We start from the raw sequence: 17,920 nt of genomic DNA on the forward strand, positions 1-17,920 counted from the left end.
CAGATTATCCCTGGGAATAGGGATGTGTTTCTAGTCAGTAAATTAGTGAGATCTGTCTGTATGATCCTTTTTTCTTTTTCCTTCATATATTTCGCAGTCATATCTCACTGCTTCCAGAACATGCCTACTGACTTTAGTAAAGCCATCAGCTTTTGGGTCCATGTTTTTAAGTAACTGAAGCCCTTGACTTAGTTTAGAAAAACTCCAACTAATCCTTTAACTATACAATTTTTTGACAATTTGTCTCCCTCTTCCTCACTATTTATTTTTTCTTCAGCATTTCTTTCCTCTTCAAAATCCAGTAAGTCCTGATCTGTCAATTTCCCTTCTTTGTGATCTATGAGCTGTTCCACAGTGGTGATATCAAGTTCTAAATTCAGTGTTCTTGCCATATGGATGATTTTTCCACTGATCTCTTCTATCGTATTATCCTGATCAAATGCTTGCAGCATGTTTGTATAACTCAGTAGTTTTTCCATATTCCCTGAATGCATTTTCATAACTTCCTCCCAGGAAGATGCAATGTTCCAGCTGGCTATATGGCAGGGTTTGAAACAGTAAATCAAAAAGCTGAACATCTGTGAGTGAACTTCTGAGAATGGTAGCAGCAAATTAGGTACTGCAACACTGTATATAGTACATATTACAAAAAATAAAATAAAAAAATGTACATTTCATTGTAACTCAAATATATTGTAATAAGTCAGAGACTAACTGTATATAAAAGATAGTATTCGTTGTCTTTTTTGTATTGCAAATATTTTGTTTTAATTTATGCTTTATCTCCTGACTTTATGAGATCTTATTTAGTACAAAAATAGCTAATTTTTATGTATTTAAATATGTCAGCATTTTTCTCTATGACTTCTGGGCACTTCATAAACAAGGAAGTGATATTAGTCACAAACATAAAAAAGATGATTAATATCACTAGCACTGAGTGGCGCTAGAAATCCAACGGTAGGCCCAGAGATAGATCCTGCTATCACAGACATGTAGATACATATACAAACTTGAAAAGATCCACAATATACTGCTAAGTGAAAAAATAACAAATAAAAGAACAATTTGCTGAGAACAATATCCTGAGTGTCTTTTTTAATTTGTGTGTGTGTGTGTGTGTGTGTATGTGAAATTAAATATAGAGATATGGACGAATACCCACCAAATTAGCCATCTCAGGGAATAAAATGGGACAGGGTGGGGAGGGTAAGAGATGCAAAGATAACTTTTTCTTCGTATACCTGTGTTGCCTTACCCATCAAAACAAACCTAATAGTTTTATAATATATAAATTGCATTGAACAGAAAAAATCATCAATACAACAATAGGTTATACTAGTATATTTGAAATATACTATTATAATTGTTATTAGGTGCCGTTGAGTTGGCTCAGACTCATAGCAACCTTAGGTATAACAGAGTGAAACATGCCCAGTTCTGTGCAATCCTTAAAATCGTTGATATATTTGAGCCCACTGTTGCAGCCACTGTGTCAATCCATCTCACTGCTCTTTCTCATGGACCCTCTAGTTTACCAAGCATGACGTCCCTCTCCAGGGACTGACTGCCTGATGATGTGTCCACAATGGGCGAGACAAAATCTTGCCATCCTTGCTTCTAATGAGCATTCTGGCTGAACTTCCTCCAAGACTGATATTATTATAATAGCATACTTCTTATAATTATTTTGTTGCTAAGGAATTTATGGTGTCAAAGTGAAAGAAACTCTAAGGAACTCATTCAACAATACATTTATTAGGGAAATGATGCTACTTTTGGTCTAAATGGCAAATGTATCTTGTTTTAGTTTATCTGGAAGTGTTTTAAGAAGTAAAGAGCGACATGGTCTAGTTGAAGAAAATAAAACAGCATTTCAAGGGAAAGTATACAGAGGTTCAAGGGTATCGAAAGCAAATCCATATGGTATTGATTAGAGACTTATGGCAGAAATGAACATAAGGACAAAAGAATAGTAACATCTGGAAAGGCAAAATATAACCTCATGATGAAATAAATATGTACTAAGAAAAAAAAATAATTTCAAGGCTCAGAAAAGCAATATTAGAAAAATTATTTTTATGTGAGAGAAATATCCTGAATAGTATATAGAGAGGGCCACCATCGTGAAGAAAACATAGATTTTTATAAAGGAATATACAATTATACGATGACACACTTTGAGGAAGTGAACATAAGGAAAAAGGGAGACAAAATACATAAAAAATTCAAAGATGATTTTGGAATTATAAATTGATAAGACTCTGAAAGAGTAGGACAACTTAAAGAGAGAGGAGTTAGTAAAAAGATTAAAAAAAAAAAAAAAAGCTCTGCGTTCTTTTAAGAAGAGTGAAGATCAAGAAAGTTCTTAGAGAGTTATGCCTGAGGATCTTTGATTTATGCATTTTAAAATACAGCTTTCTAGGTCACTAAACCACCTGAAAACTCTGTACAGTTCATAAAACTTCATTAGAACAAAACAAAGAAAACTAACCCTCACACCCACATAGGGAAGATGGATGTTACTGTTATGGTTAAATTCAAATAATAAAGCTTTCCCTGATGCCTACAGACATAAGCAGTGCTTCATTCTTGGTTACGCATATCGAAAGAATTCATATATACCTCTCTTAAGCATGTATCACTGCCTACCTTTTATTTTTAGTCCTTCTGTACTTATCTCCTCTGCTAGCATGCGATCATGAAAAATCAACGAAAGGCATTTGGGCATAGTAGTCGGCAAGCCTGACACTGGTCCTGTGTTATATCTAGTCACTATCGTGCAGGACTGGAGTCCACAAAACTGCCATTCATTAAATGAACAACTTTAGGAAGTAAAAACAACAACAAATGCATAGAAATCTACAGAAATTAATTAGGGTCCTTACGAAGTCAACTAGATCATGATAGTCCAATGTCTACATTATTGGTCCTTTTGGTGTCATCTATCTAAATCTCTCTTCCAGTTGTTCAAAACCTCTATGCATTTGTATGCTTCTAAGTATACACTTAGTCCTTCCACCAACTCCATCTGTGGAAACTCTACAAATCTTCCTTCTCCAATCTCTGCAGATACACTTAATCAGTCTTATAAAACTTTGCTCACATTTCTGCCTTGTGTGATCAGAAGACGTACACAGGTCTCTCCATTTTTATTAATAACTGCTAGGAATAATAATAAAAGCCACCATTTATTGAGTGCTTACTAAGTGTTAAGCCCAATACCAGATACCCAACTTATGTCAGCTCTCTTACTACTTACAGCATGAGGCAGGTAATTTTATTATAGTTTTACAGATGAAAAAGTGACGCTCAGAGAGTTTAAATAACTTTTTGGTCAGAATTAGCCTTAGACTTGACATTCTAAAGCCTGCTCTCTTTCCATCAAGCTATATTTGCTCCTTGTGTACTGAGGACAGGCTTAAACTGAAAAAACAAAACAAAAAACTTGTTGCCGTCAAGTCGATTCCAACTCATAGTGACCCTATAGGACAGAGTAGAACTGCTCCATAGGGTTTCCAAGGAGCAGCTGGTGGATTTGAATTGTCGACATTTTTGGTTAGCAGCTGAACTCTTCAACACTACACCACCAGGGTCTCTAGGGTTCCCTTGTCATCCCCTAACCTACTCTTTTTGTTATCACTCAATGGGCACTCAATAAATGATTGCTGAAATTCTAATGTTAAAGGTGGGTTTCACCAAAAACATTTATTTTTGATAATAAGACAATAAGAGATATGAAAATAAATGCTTATAAATTATAATGAGATGTAGGCTGAGTTAATACTTTTCACTGACATCTTTTTTACAACATGGAGTACAAAGCTAATCTCCAATTAATCAATTAGATAACTAGTTTTTCTTAGTTTTATTTAAATTTATTAACAAACTGTCCACAGATATTTAATAAACTAAAATAGCCGCTGATTAGACTTTCGAATATTAATATTATGTTAACTAGTAAACAGTTGCCATCTAGTTGACTCTGATTCATGGTGACCCCATGTGTGCAGAACAAAACTGCATTATAGGGTTTTCAAGGAGCAGACTACCAAGCCTTTCTTCTGAGGCATCTCTGGGTGGGTTCGAACAGCCAACTTTTTGGTTAGTAGTTGAGTGTCTAACAGATTGTGTCAGCCAGGAACTCTTAGTATTATGTTAGTATTATTAGTGTTATGTACGTAAGATGTGTGGGTGTGGGTGTATGTCAATGCCATTGTCAGGTTCAATTTTCGTGATTTACAAAAGGAACGGCTTATAAAATGAATTATTCTGACAGGTTTTTTTTTTTTTAAAGTCTGGACTTCAGAATTCAAAGATAGTTTCTAGATCAAAACTACATATATTTACAATGCATCAAATTAATCAAACTTATTAACCAAAATATTGTACTACTGATGGGTATCAATAAACAAAGTATTGTTACATTTTTAATAGAAAATTTGAAACTGTTACACTTGGATTACATCAATAAAAATATTATTACTAAAAACAGGGTTAAGAAGGATGAATTTTAAAAATTCTCTATTTTATTAATCATGAGTGCAACAATTAGCATTTAACAGGGAACATTTATTAGCAGGCATTCCTGGCAATCAACAAAATTACTAAAGTATATTTCTTTTTCCTTAAAAATTTGAGTAAACATTTATCAGATATACCATGAAAATACAAACTACTTCAAATAGGGTTAATTTAGTCTGTCCTAGCTATCTTGGAAAACTGTATAATTCACTGACTAGTCTTCATGCATTAAATTATGCAAATAAGCCAAGGACAGTAATCTGGAGTAGAGAGAAGTAGTTCTGCAGCTCCCAGCCGTGTAATTAGATCTACACTCGGCAGTTCAGAGCCAGCTTTGGACTCTCACGCTGAGAATCTGCCGTTCTTCTCAAGAAACCTAAGCTTTTAAGTGATAAATAGATTCAGGTTAGCATTACTGAATTATATTTAGGGCCCTACTCTGAATGTGAAACATATTCCCTGCCAATTTCTCTAAAGGAATTGTTTTAATATTTATCAGTTTGTACATTCAGGTTTTGTGGGAGCTGAAACTGCTTTATTTGGTTAAAAGAAATCCACAGTATATTACACATTGTAAAACCTAAAGGATACTTGTTATCAGTATGCGTAGTTTAAAAAAAAAAACTCCCGGAGGACTTAGTGTACGTTATATACCATGATAGCCGAAATACATATCATCATATAGCTGGCTAAGTCCACTATAAAAAACACCATCTTACAATTCACCATATAACAGGCCACTATATACAATATACTAACAAACATGACACAGTTATATTTCAGCATAATTTCTGAAATATTAAGACCTCACAAAAATAGAGCAAAAAGTAGTTTTTTCCAATATAATTTTAAAATGAGAAATATCGAGTGCATTTTCCCTTTACTATAAACCTTTTCCTTAACTTAAATGAAAATAATGTTTTCCTAAGTATACGTATGCCTTTCAAAGGCCACACAGTCTTATAGCACAATTATTATAATTTACATCATCCAACTGATACTTGCATAATATTCTATAAATTCTTAACTCAGATCCTACTTTATAAATATACTACACCTCCTCCTCAATTAACAGCTATCTCATTATGAAACACAGTAAAAAAATCTATCCCGCTTTTTTTCCATTAACTAGGAGCTGAGGCGAGAGAGGAAGGATGAAAAGGAGGGTGAGGTTTGTAAGAAGCAGTGAAGCCATGAGGGCCTCCGGTGGTTCTGGTTCATATTACCAGGGTCGGGCAGAAGAGCGGGGCAGGCAGCTGGGCTGCAAGAAGGTGGTGGGAATCTCAGTTAGGCGGGAGGCTCTGAAGACTCTTCTTCCAAAGAAGCTTCTCTGCCACCTCCACAGCCTCACCAGACCCAGGTGGCTGGGCTTCACCTACTCACAGACCCAGGAGCCGCCCCCACAGTAGCCCATCTCTGGGGCCAGCAGAGCAGGAATGTGGTGAGGTGAGATACAGGTGTCTGTGCTGGGACTTGGACTATGGCCAGGTGATGGTGGGCCCCTGCTGCTCCGGAGGCCGTGGGCAACCCCCGATCTCCACCACCACCCCTCCAACCTCTCCCCACCCCCAGCATGGGCTCCGTGGTGGTGGTGAAGGTTTGGTGGAGGAGGGTGGCCCACAGCACCATGCACATCCCAAGACACATGGTGGGGTCAGGCGCCTAACAGGCAGTAAGCAACAGGGAGAAGGGGGCACAAGCACTGAAGACAGGGCTCGGCCCAAACTTCTGAATAATGCTGATTTTCACATAACAACCTGGTCTTTGGAACCTAACCATGTTGATAAGTGTGGAATGGGTATACATACATTTATAAGGAGGTCTGGTGGCATAAGAGTTAAACACTCGGCTGCTAACCAAAAGGTTGGTAGTTTGAACCCAACCAGCAGCTCCACAGGAGAAACACCTGCCAATTTGCTTCCCTAGAGATTACAACAAAGAAAATGCTATGGGACAGTTCTACTCTGTCACATGGGGTTGCTACGAGTCAGAAATGACTCCACGGCACACAATAACAAGAATATACATTTATGCATTCAACTAATTTTTAAAAATACTATTGGGATCTGAATTAGTTTTGGGAATTTATTTACTTTATTTATAAACATAAATAAGTTTAACAGCATGGCATATGCTACAGATTAACTGTAGTTCACTAGTAGAATTCTCCCCTTCCATGCTAGAGACCTGGGTTCGATTCCTAGCTAATGTACCTCAAGTGAGCCACCACCTTGTCTCTCAGTAGAGGCTTTTGTGTTGCCACAATGCCGAACAGATTTCAGTGGAATTTTCAGATTAAAACAGTAGGAAGGAAGGCCTGGCAATTTGTTGTTAGGTGCTGTTAAGTCAGTTTTGACTGATAGCGACCCTAGGTACAACAGAACAAAACACTGACTGTCCTGCACCATCCTCACAATTGTTGTTAAGCTAGAGCCCATAGTTGCAGCCACTGTGTGAATCCATCTCATTGAGTGTCTTCCTCTCTTTTGCTGACTCTCTACCAAGCATGATGTCCTTCTCCAGAGACTGGTCATATTTGATGTTAAAATTTTATGCCATATCCGTAACCGTTATTTATGTTAAATTTTTTTTTTTTTTTACCCAAATCAACACACTGAAGGCTCTAAGTTTTGGTCAGTGGAGTCAGGACAGCGTGAGCTATGTAAGTCTCTGTGTGCAAAGGCTCACCATTAATGAGGAAGACCCATAGCACATACTGGGCTGTGGAAAGGTACACCCTTCTCCTTTCCTTTCTGGTTTAGGCCTAGTGTGTAGAGTTGGTGTGGTATTTTCAGTTATAGGCCTGTCTTGTCATTTATATAACTAATTGATTTTATATCAGAGTTAGGGACTAGAGGAGTCACAGTTACCTTGTGAATGAAAACTATTATGTTTGAAAACTTCTAGGCTACTGCATTCACCCAGTGCATCCAGTTAGTATTCAAGTTGGTATTCTGGGCCCGTAAGGAAAAACTGCTAGTTTGCTTGGTCCAACGCATACATGACAAAGTGGAAGACCAAATCCCATCTTGATAAGAAAAACTAAATTGATATTCCATACGTGCAAGTTCAGTCTACTCAGTATCATCACAAGAACAGAAATTACTAATCCTTACATAAGTGATAAAAAACTAATGCTGTACGCAGTGGTTTAAAAACATTTTTGGCTGTGAAATTCTTTCTTCCAATAAACTCTTTTGCAGAAGTTCAATATACGAAAAAGAAATTAAAGCAATTGAAGTAGGCCTGGGAGATCCAAATCTCTTTTCTCCCTCCCAGTCAGAACACCTTTCCCCATTCCCAATCTGATGGCAGCAAGTCCTGGGGTTCCTTAAAACACTTTGGAGCAGTCTGAAACTAATAGCTGTAGGATGAGCTCTTCTACTGGAAAGGACTGCTCAAAATTCTATTTCCTTTTGATTAATGGGTGGAAAATTCTAAAGTTCCATTATCTTCTTCATTCTTCTGGATAATAATTCTGGGAAGGAAATCAGTGAAAATATTCGTTTAAGAAAAAACAAAACAAAGAACCAACAGGGAAAGTATAAGATGAGCCCAGAAGATTGCACTGTGCCAAAAAATAAGGAATTGTTCAAAGAATGATGGGGTATGTCAAAATGAAAAAGAAGCCAGCCTGAAGGAACTCCAGCTAGCCAAATCTGGGACGATATGATCATCAAAACAAAAAATATAGTAATAGACTACAACTTGAATAAAATAAGAACCTGAGTCCATGGAGACATACATAAAAAAATGGTGGCAGGGTGGAGCTCCTTCTTGCATACAGTGGAATGGAAGCAATGATGGAGTTAGAAAATCATCAACAGATGCTACAAAGAGTAGATGAATATTTTACGAGGGACATGTTATTTACTTTGTCACGAAAGTTTATCACCCCACTTATTAGTTACGAAGGGGAAAACAGTGGAAACCTGGTGGAAATAACCTTAACCAAGAGATCAAAGTGAACATCTGCAATACTGGACAAACAAGATATCATATGCCTCCTGATATGATGTACTGAGAAGGAAAGAACATAATTAATGTGGTATGACTGTAAAAAATGTATAATCTGAAATTAATCATAAAGAAACTTCAGACAAACCCAAACTGAGGGCCTTTCTATAAAAATAACTAATCTGTACTCTTCAAAAAGGAACCCTGGTGATGCAGTGGTTAAGCGCTCAGCCGCTAGCCTAAAGGTTGGCAGTTTGAACTCACCAGACTGAGTCCAGCACAACTAGATGGTGCCTGGCTACCACCACTGGCTGCTCTGACAGGGATCACAATTGGGGGTTCTGGACAGAGCTGGAGAAAAATGTAGAACAAAATTCTAACTCACAAGAAAAGGCCAGGCTTGCTGCTCTGACAGAAACTGGAAAAACCTCAAGAGTATGGCCCTGGACACGCTTTTAATTCAGTACTGAAGTCACTCCTGAGGTTCACCCTTCAGCCAATGATTAGAAAGGCCCATAAAATAAAATGAGATTAAATGGGCACACCAGCCCAGGGGCAAGGACAAAAAGGTAGGAGGGGACAGGAAAGCTGATAATGAGGAACTCAAGGTCAAGAAGAAGACAGTGTTGACATATTGTGAGCTTGGCAACTAATGTCATAAAATGATACGTGTATTAATTGTTTAATGAAAAACTAATTTGTTCTGTAAATCTTCATCTAAAGTACAATTTAAAAAAGAAAGAAAAAAAACTCTGCCGTCATTCTAGAGGAAAGAGATAGGCGATAAATACATAAATATGTAAAATACAGAGTATTAAAATGGTACATTGTATGGAGGAAAGAGGGCTATGGACAGCTTTACAGTAGGGAGTCCAATTTAAAATGTTATGGTATATGACTAGAGCCCTGGTGGCACAGTGGTTTAGAGTTCAGGCTGTTAATCAAAAGGTCAGCAATTCAAATCCACCAGCTCCTCCTCGGAAACCCTGTGGGGCAGTTCTACTCTGTCCTATGGGTTGCTATGAGTCGAAACCAACTGGAGGGCAACAGTTTGGTATATAACTATTTTAAATACCTGAAACCTTGAAAGATCAACTGCTTGGTATATCAACATTTTTCAGATTCTTCCAATTGATTAGAAACAAAATTTTATTACGGAAAATTGAGAACAAGGAGTACAAATTTTCTATAAAGCCAAAGGAACAGTAAAACCTTCACCGTTCTATTACGTGTTTTTCTACTTCCACATACTTCTCCACCGTAAGGCTTATTTATCAAAGCTGTAAATTTACATCTTATGCATAATTATTTCATTAACCTTTGCCTCTCTCATCAGAGTATAAACGACACTAATACTGGGAGTCTATTCCTGCTCTTTTCAGCACAGTCCCTGGCATACGCTAGTTATTCAATAAATATCTGCTGAAAATTGCCAGTATCGCTTTAATTTAATCTTAAAAAGTATCTCCATTTTGTTCAGTACTTAGCATTAAGACTGATGACCCATATATAGTTTACATGCCAAAAGGGAAAGTAGGAAAGGCTATATTTGGCAGCCTCAGTTCCCTTTTCTTCCCCCACAACATACACACTGTGCTGCCCTGGAGATCTCAGGCAGGCTTTAATATCAATTGCCCAGAAATTATTTCTTGCCTCTGCCATACTTCTCAGTTCCAAGTATTATGTTCCCAAAACTACTGATCTGCCTCAAAGATACTGATCTGCCTGTTAGGAGGAAAATCAGGATTATCTGGTTAAACTAGTTGTGATAAGATTAGCCTGTGACAGAAACACTTAGAGATGTCTTCAAGCCCCTATTTCTATTTCAAGTCCTCAGTCATCTAGTCCTCATGTTGGCCCACCAAACAGAATTCTGGTGGTCCCTTCTGGGAAAGCTGCCAGACCCTGACCAACAGGAATAAGATTCTAGTGAGTGCATACTCTGGGTTTTCAACAAAAACCATCACTTGTTAAAGGCAACAAATGACTTTCTTCTGTCCTTGACAGAGGAATAGCGTTAGGATAAGGGCATATTCCAGCTCTTACCCTAACAAGGCAAAAAGACTATAGAAAGAGATCTCAAATCATAAGCCATTCTTAGCACTGTAGAAGTCTATATGCCAAAAACTCATTTCATTTTTTAAGTTCACATCTGCATTAATAACTTAAAAAACTCATATAAACACACATACATCTAAGGGAAAATCTTAAAAAACATATATTGAAATAAAGACCAATTTAATCATGAAGGCACAGCAATGCTAAAAGACTAGGCACCCTGAACTCTTGCTGTGTCAACCAAAAACCAAACTGAACCAGTTGCCATTGAGTCAACTCCAACACACAGCAACCCATGCGTGTCAGCATAACTATTTAGGGTTTTCAATGGCTGACTTTCTGGAAGTCAGACTTATCTTCTGAGGCACCTCTGGGTGAACCTGAACCACCAACCTTTTGGTTAGCAGCAGAAAGGTTAACGATTTGAACCACCCAGGCACACTATGTTGTGTCAAATATGTTCTCAAATATGACTAAAATCTAAATGATGTGACTCAAACTATTGTGACTGCTCCCAGTTAGTCCCCATAGTTAAGACATGGATCCACTTAATTTATTACTGAGCCGGTTTCAATCTAATGAAGGCTGATGAGACAGAAGAATCCTCCTTCACTGTACCGTATCAGACCAAGAAAAATATTTCACTGACCTCTAAGACAGTCCAAATTGCATTGATATTTGTTACTGACAACCCCAAAATAGTAACATCTATTCTGTAGAGCAAATTAAGCAAGACCAGCTAGTCTATTACTATGCAAATAAAATTCATTAGTGAGCTAACAATTTCATTTTACAGATGCCACAGGAGTTGAAGGCCTATTATTATTCAACATTATAAGATGTTCTGGACTGAATCTAACTTCAGAAAAACAAGAACATAAAAATGTATTGTGAAGACTTCTATCGGTATTTTTCCTTTCTTTTCTTAGACAATAATCACCATTTATAATTCCTTAATATCCAACTGTGCACTTAATATTCTCAAGTTGACATACTTGAAGAGCTTCCTTCTAGAGAAATACACTTCACGTTTTCAAAACTTACTTGTGCAAAAGAAATCCTACTAAGATCGTATATTTGAAATCAAATTTAGCAGCTAGACTAAGTTAAGATTGCACTATTATAAAGGGAAATCACGAAATTATAATTCTTCATAGATTGGGTCTTACCTGTCTTCTATAGTTTTTTTTTTTTTTTTCATCAACACAAATGACAAGTACCTCAATTCTCCACAAATCTGTACTGTACTTTCCATTCAACTTTTTCATTTAAAAAAAGAAAGAAAAGTGAGGAAAAAATGACTGTTATTCTACAAACCTATACTTGAAATAAAGAGGCCTGCTTGCATAGTGGTAAGCTCGGTTGCTTACTGAAACGTCAGCGGTTCGAACCCACCCAGCAGATCTGATGGAAAAAGACGTAGCAGTCTGCTTCCATAAAGATTACAGCCCTGGAAACCCTATGGGGCAGTTCTATTCTGTCCCAAGGGTAGCTATGAGTTGGAATCAACTTGAAGACAATGGGTTATATTTGGAATAGCTATGTCACACTTCAAAAAAGGGCATATTACCATTTAATCATCCATTAATCCATTTAAATTTATTTGGCCTTTTCTCCATACAATTTCAAAAATATACCTACAAGGCAGAGTAAATGAAGGTCATAGTCAAAAAAGTGAGATCTGGGTCCATGAAGAATAGGACAAAAGAAATAATGGAGAGAATTAGCATGCAATGTGTTGTTGTTGTTAGGTGCCATCATCTCAGCCCCAACTCATAGCAACCCTATGTACAATAGAATGAAACAGTGCCCAGTCCTGCACCATCCCCACAACAGTTGTTATGCTTCAGCCCCTTGTTGCAGCCACTGAGACAATCCATCTCATTGAGGGTCTTAATCTTTTTCACTAACCCTCTACTTTACCAAGTATGATGTTCTTCTCCAGGGACTGATCTCTCCTGATAGCATGTCCAAAGTATATGACACATTGTCTTGCCATCCTTGCTTCTAAGGAGCATTCTGGCTGTACTTCTTCCAAGGTAGATTTGATTGTTCTTTTGGCAGTCCATAGTATATTCAATACTCTTCACCAACACCACAATTCATAGGCGTTAATTCTTCTTCAGTCTTCCTTATTCATTGTCCAGCTTTCACCTGCATATGAGGTGACTGAAAACACCATGGCTTGGGTCAGGAGCACCTTAGTCTTCAAGGTGATATCTTTGCTTTTCAACACTTTAAAGAGGTCCTTTGCAGCAGAGTTGCCCAATGCAATGCATCTTTTGATTTTTTGACTGCTGCTTCCGTGGGTGTTGATTGTAGATCCAAGTAAAATGAAATCCTTGATAACTTCAATCTTTTCTCTGTTTATCATGATGTTCCTTATTAGTCCAGTTGTGAGGATTTTTGTTTTAAAGATGTTGAGGTGTAACCCATACTGAAGGCTGTAGTCTTTGACCTTCATATAAGTACTTCAAGTCCTCTTCACTTTCAGCAAGCAACGTTGTGTCATCTGCATAACACAGGTTGCTAATGATTCTTCCTCCAATCCTGATGCCCCATTCTTCTTCATATAGTTCAGCTTCTCAGATTATTTGCTCAACATACAAATTGAATAAATATGGTGACTGGAAGCAATCCTGACACACACTTTCCTAACGTTAAACCACACAGTATCCTCTTGTTCAGTTTGAACAACTGCCTCTTGATGTCTGTACAGGTTCCTAACGAGCACAATTAAGTGTTCTGGGATTCCCATTTTTTATAACGTTACCCATAATTTATTATGATCCATACAGTCAAATGCCTTTGCATAGTCAATAAAACAGAGGCAAACATCTCTCTGGTAGTCTCTGCCTTAAGCTAGGATCCATCTGACATCAGCAATGATATCCCTGGTTTCACATCCTCTTCTGAACCGGCTTGAATTTCTGTAAGTTCCCTGTTGATATACTGCTGTGGCCACTTTTGAATCCTCTCCAGCAAAATTTTACTTGCGTGTGATATTAATGATACTGTTTGATAACTTCCATGTTATGCAATGTAGGGAAGGTTAAAACAAAACAAACAAACAAAAATGCTGTGAAGTCAATTGAGACTCATAGTGAAGCTATAGGACCGAGCAGAATTGCCCTATAGGGTTTTCAAGGCTATAATCTTTATGGAAGCAGACTGCTACATCTTTCTCCCATGGTAGCTCTTATTTTTTTTTCCTAGAATATTTTTAAAAAGTAGTTTACTATCTTACTGATATAGTTTTATTAGTGCCTACATGTTCTTTCAGGAACCCTGGTGGCATAATGGTTAAGTGCTATGGCTGCTAACCAAAGGATCGGCAGTTCAAATCCACCAGGCGCTCCTTGGAAGCTCTCTGGGGCAGTTCTACTCTGTCCTATAGGGTCGCTAGGAGTCGGAATCGACTCGACGGCACTGGGTTTGGTTTGGTTTGGCTTACATGTCCTTTGCAGATGCCTTTACATCTCGTCAGAAGACAATCTTCCTTGAATTTCTAGATGCTTTAGCATGGTCAGGGCCTTCTAAGCAATGGACACTGAAGCTCTATAAAGACAGAGAATGTTTCTACGTCTCCAAAGCCGTTTTCTCCCATTCTAAGGATAATGAAGCCTAGAGACTGCTTTCTTATAGCCCAGGGATTCAAATGCCTACATTTCAGGGTTCAGACCCTGCCCTCTTTCCCCAAGAGAGGATTTTGTTTACATTCTAGGATAAAAGATAAGGTCCTGGGAGGGTCAGTAGGTAGACCCCTCTCTCTCTTCAAAAGGGAAGATGGGCATATGTGCTAGTAGCTCCTGTATAAGCTCCAAGCTTCATTATTTTGGAGCTGCTTTTCTGTGGTACAACCCCATGCACTTGCAGGTAGATAGCTCTCACCATGCTGCTCCATGGGGAGCTAGGGAGGGCCAACAGATACAAGAAGCTATGTGAAGAAATATGAAGTCTGTTCCCTAGTCCAGGGGTCTTGTGTGTGTGTGTGTGTGTGTGTATAAAAAAATTGTATAATGTATAAAATATATTAAAGAATTATACTGTTGCAGACAACTTCGGGTTTGCAGATGGGGTAATACTTCAAACCCTTCACAGTTTAGGACTAAACAGGTTTCTGGCTATATTTCTGAAGTAGCCACTAACTTGATGTATGTTGTAAAAATTAGATATGCCCACTTAATTTGCCATAATGTAGTTATAGCTTACTTATCTACTCATTCATAAAACCAAAAAAAAAAAAAAGATGAGATCTGAGACTACTGGTGTCCTCTTAAAGACAGACCACTATTTTACAATATTAATTACAGAAACATAACTTCTTCCTTACCACCTCTTCTTACTATGCTACTATGAAAACAACAAAAATTTAATAAAAACTCCAGCTACAGACAAATATAGTAAAAGCCTGCAATAATTGCATTTGAAAAGTCAGTTCCCATTTTTGCATTTTGAACAAATACATGAATAACTGTATTAGATTTCCTTGTGTCAAAAAAATTTATACTCACCTTTAATGAAAATATTGTTTGTTCAATTTTATCAAAAGATGGCTATAAAAATGTGGTCAACAGTGGCTTGTGGTGGTAACTCAACTTACTAAATATATCTATCTAATGTTTTCAAGTCCAAGTATCAGCTAGAAACCTGCTAATAAGGAGATTCAATATATCATTCTCTAGAATGAAATTAAAAAAATAGAAAAAAAAATTTTTTTTTTTCACTGTCACATTCAATTCTGACAATTTAATGTAAAATATTCTAAATAGCTACCTAGAGATTTTTCTGTGGTTTTATAAGAGGGTATATTGCAATGATTACAAAACATTGTTTTAGTATTGCTCAAGTTTATATTATCACTGTTATTTAAATAGCAATATAAATAACTCAAATAACACCAAGTATAAAAAAAAATGTATGCAGATTAGGTTTTATTGGCACCAGAATAAATGAAAATATTGACAATACGAAGTATTTGACATAGGAAATATCAGAAACTAGACTCAATGCTTCTTTATATACCATGTCTTCACTTATCGACATGGTTAGCTTTCAAAGACGAGATCATTATGCGAAATCAGCATTATGTGAAAATGTAGGATGACCACATCAGATCACAAAACAGAGGATTATTACATCATTACACGACTATCAAACTACATCATTACATAAGTGCCAAACCACTGAGATTCATGGCTCAGCCAAACTGACACATAACCTTAACCATCAAAACCAGTGTTACTCTTGCCTCACACCTTGGCATTTATTACTGCCAGATGCATATCGTTAATATGCAAAATAGCCAGATAAGATTTTTTACTATTGTCGTAAATGCATAATGTTGGATGAGGTAGTCAGTGAGTGAGGAATAGGTGTATATGTTATTATTATTAGCTGATTATTTGGAAATCATCAAAGACTTAGAAAAAAAATGTTAATAGTAGTAATGGAGAAATAGAATTCCAATATCCTACATTTAAGAGTATTCCCTTTGAATAGGCTGAGAAGAACATCACCAGGTTAATAAAGAAACTGTTGTATATAAAATTTCAAGAATATAATTGAGTGCTCTTATGTGTATTTTGTGTGTGTTGTATGCCGCCAAGTCGATTCCGACTCATGGCGACCCTATAGGACAGAACAGAACTTCCCCATAGGGCTTCCAAGCAGTGGGTGGTGGATTCGAACTGCCAGCCTTTTGGCTAGCAGCCTGAGTTCTTAACCGCTTCACCACCAGGCCTCTGTGGGTACTCTTATAATGGGTTATATTTTAGAAAAATTTCTCTGCTGTCTTAAAAAATGTACATTTTTAAAAGGGCTCAAAAGTTACTCCTCACAGACTTAATGAATAGAAATTTAAAAAAAAAGGAATAATATATTAACTTAAAACAACTGGTGGCACAAATGATAAGTCTATATTATGACAAATAGCTAAGTCAGATGGTTATGTCAAACGAGGAGAAAACGAGATAATTTAACATTGTAATAGAGAGGACTATGGGGCCCTGGTGGCAAAGTGGTTAAGCATTTGACTGCTAACCAAAAGGCCAGCAACTCAAATCCACCAGTCGCTCCTTGTAAACCCTATGGAGCAATTCTACTCTGTCCTATAGGGTCGCTATGAGTTGGAATCAACTCAACAGCAATGTTTTTATTTTTTTTGAAAGGACAATAGTTAGATAAAATAATAATAAGGGTTAATTTATATAATAAAACATTTTAAAGAAAAATACCAACATTCTTTCAGATCTTTACAACCTACAGGGGAAAATGATTTCCTTAAAATGGTAATCAAAGCTCTTTGGTCTTATTCCACATCTTCAAGTTCTTCTACCTTAGCCTCAACTTTCAACTTACCATGGGACTAATGATCATTTTCTTGACTTTCTTTGAAGCTGTTTTACATTCTAATCCTTTAAGAATAAGTTCAGATGTCACTCCCTTTATGAAGATTATTTCACCACCCATTCATTTATTCATCAAATACTATTTGAGTGCTAACTGTGTGCCAGGCACTGGTGAAGGCATGAGAATACAAGAGCGACATTAATCAAAAACAGCCAGAAAAAAAGGTAAAATTATAGAAATATGAAGAAGACATATTTGGTGTTATATAACAGAGAAGGAAAAGAGTTAGGGAGGTAAAAGAAGGTTTCTCTAAGAAAGATAAAATCTAAAGGATAAAGAATAAGGAAGAATGTGCCAGGCAGAGGGAACAAGTTGTGCAAAGGCCCAGAGATAAGTGAAAGAACATAAACATGATGAAGAACTTAAAGAAGGCCAAGGAGGCAGGAGGTGGGAAGTAAGAGAGAGGTCTGTGATGAAGAGGGAAGGAAGTATGTAAGGTAAGGCCAAACAATGTAGGAACCCTTGAGCCCTTGCTTTGAGTCAGAATCCACTCAACAGCAATGGATTTTTTGGAGGCGCCCTTTTTAAAGAGTTTTGCTTTTTTCTGAAGGAAAACTAGAAGACTCCAAAGAGGTTTAAACATTCAAGCAGCAAGCTATGTTTTGAAAAATTATTCTAGCTAGCTTTAGCGTGTAGAACAGCTAGGAGAAGGTCAGGATAGATGCAGATAGAGAAATTAGGATGCGGCTGGAACAGTCCAGGGTAAACGTGATGGATGTTTGGATCAGATGGTAGTAGTGATGGTTTAGGCGGAAGAGGAAAAGGAGAGAAGTGGGCATATCTGGAAGATATTTAGAAGATAAAATAGATAGGCCTTGGTGGGTGAGGGATTAGAAATGAGAAAAAGTGGGAGAAGGTTGACAAAGATGGTTTTAGGTTTCTGCTTTATGGAACTAAATTTATAGTCATGCTACTTCAATGAACCAAGGAATAATGTAATACTTATTAGGGAGAAAATTATTAATTTGGT

General features: G+C 37.1%; 1 protein-coding gene across 6 annotated transcripts in view; it reads right to left on the bottom strand.

Annotated features, from left to right (window-relative positions):
- Nucleotides 1-17,920, bottom strand: part of ASCC3 (activating signal cointegrator 1 complex subunit 3) — a 412,820-nt gene that overhangs the window by 188,447 nt on the left and 206,453 nt on the right. The window lies entirely within an intron of this gene.

Source organism: Loxodonta africana, chromosome 1 (assembly GCF_030014295.1).
Source record: "Loxodonta africana isolate mLoxAfr1 chromosome 1, mLoxAfr1.hap2, whole genome shotgun sequence".
In the NCBI taxonomy this organism is placed as follows: domain Eukaryota; kingdom Metazoa; phylum Chordata; class Mammalia; order Proboscidea; family Elephantidae; genus Loxodonta; species Loxodonta africana.